At 51.8% G+C, this 2057-nt stretch overlaps 1 pseudogene; it reads left to right on the forward strand.

The window, feature by feature from the left end:
• The first annotated feature begins 827 nt into the window (after positions 1 to 827).
• On the forward strand, positions 828 to 1626 carry LOC102431779 (annotated as a pseudogene).
• The last annotated feature ends 431 nt before the right edge of the window (positions 1627 to 2057 follow it).

Raw genomic sequence — 2057 nt, forward strand, 5'->3', positions numbered from 1 at the left:
GAGAGGAGGCTCAGAAGAAGTGTTTGGCTGCTCTTAGAAAATGGGACATAGATACCTGCAAACAAAAACCCAGATGTCAGTGCCTCCCCCTCTCAGCAGCAGCCAGAGGCCCCCCGGGGTGCCCTCCAGGACCCGGTCTGTGTCTCCCCTTCAGGCCTGGCTTCCAGGGCCACCCACGCCATCAGGCTCTCACCTCTTCGCTTTGGCATGAACTTAAATTTTTTTTTACGGAAGCCAAGACATGGAAACGACCTCAGTGTCCACTGCTGGGTGAGTGGATGAAGGAAGGTGGTATGTATAGTCGATGGAATACTACTCAGTCTTCAAAAGGGAGGAAACCCTGCCTTAGCGACATGGGTGGACCTCGGGGGCATTGCGCTAAGTGAAGAAGTCAGAGAGAGAAAGACAAGTACCAAGCGACCTCACTTACATGGGAATCTGAAAACACGGAACTCAGACACAGAGCTCAGAAGGTCGGGGAGGGACACGGGGGAGGGGTCAAAAGGTACAAACTTCTAGTTATAAGATCAGTAAGTTCCGGGGGTATAATGTACAGCACGCTGACTATAGTTAACATATTTGTATTGTATATTTGAAAGTTGTCAAGAGAGCAGACCTTAAAAGTTCACATTACAAGAAAAAAAATTGTAAGTGTGTAGAGGTGATGGATATTAACCAACCTTACTGTGGTGACCACTGTGCAATCTATACTGACATCAGATCATTCTGTTGCAATGAATACAATGTCCTATGTCAGCTAATCTTAACAAAATGGGACAAAAGTGGGGATCATGTTTTTAAGTTGCTCCGGACAGAGTCAGGTCCCGGCCGCAGCTGCAGCAGCTCCCTCTTCTCAGGCTCTCATGCTGTCTCCTTGGCTTCCGGAAGCATGGCCGCAGGTGTGGCTGCCTCTGCCGGCGTCATCCAAGTGTTCAGTGACATGAAGGTGCGCGCGTCCCTGGCACAGGGAGGCGAAGACGCGCAAGAAGGGCTGCTCTCCTGCCCGAGTAAAGATGGGAAGGACGTCATTCCGGAGGAGGCATGGAGATCCTGGAGGGTGATGTGGGCCAGACAGGAGGCCCCGACGCCACCTTCGTCAAGATGCTGCCGGACAAAGACTGCTGCTGGTGCCCTGTATGACGCGACCTATGAGACCGAGGAGAGCAAGGGGACCTGGGGTTTATCTCCTGGGCCCCCGAGTCTGCACCCTTAAGAGCAAAATGATCTATGCCAGCCCCAAGGCTGCCACCAAGAAGCTGACTGGATCAAGCAGGAGTCACAGGCAAGCAGCTCCGAGGTCAAGGACGCTGCCCTCTGGCAGAGAAGCTGGGGGCAGTGCTGTCACCTCCCTGAAGGGCAAGCCTTCGTGAGACCCCAGCCCCTGCTGGGAGCCTCTGGCAGCCCCAGACCTGCCTAAGGGGGGGTGCAGGCTGCCTCCCTCCTGCCAGACCCCAGGGCTGGGGGGATCCCAGCAGGGGGAGGGCAATCCCTTCACCCAGTTACCAAACAGCCCCCACCCCCTGGACCTCCCTTCTCCCTCCACCCCTGAGGGCTCTGGCCTCCCAAATAGCTTCTGATCTTCTGATTCCTCTTGGGTTGAAGCAGACCGAGTCCCCCCACCCAGGCACCGGGAGGGCCTGTATTTTTTTTAATGACACCCCTACTTCCCTCCTGTCCCCCGCCCCCCCTTTTCCATGCTGCCAACTTCTAACCACAATGGTGACTCTGTGCTTGTCTGTTTAGTTCTGTGTGTAAATGGAATGTTGTGGAGATGAGCCCTCCCAGGCTGCCTGGTTCCTCCCCTTTCTACCTGGGCGTGGCCATTTCTGGAAGTAGGACCAGTGAGGGGCCCTTAATTTAAAAAAAAAAGAAAAAGAAAAGAAAAGAAAGAAAAACAATAAAAAGCCTCACTTAATTAAAGGAGGGAAAAAGTTTCTCTGAACACATAGAACAAGTACATAATGTAAATATAAATACTAGTATAAATATACAAAGTCACATAATGTATAGTGACTGTATCCTATGATTTTGGATTTTTTGTAGTCATTTTTCATTCT

This window comes from Myotis lucifugus, unplaced genomic scaffold (genome assembly GCF_000147115.1).
Source record: "Myotis lucifugus unplaced genomic scaffold, Myoluc2.0 scaffold_5489, whole genome shotgun sequence".
NCBI classification, from domain to species: Eukaryota; Metazoa; Chordata; class Mammalia; order Chiroptera; family Vespertilionidae; genus Myotis; species Myotis lucifugus.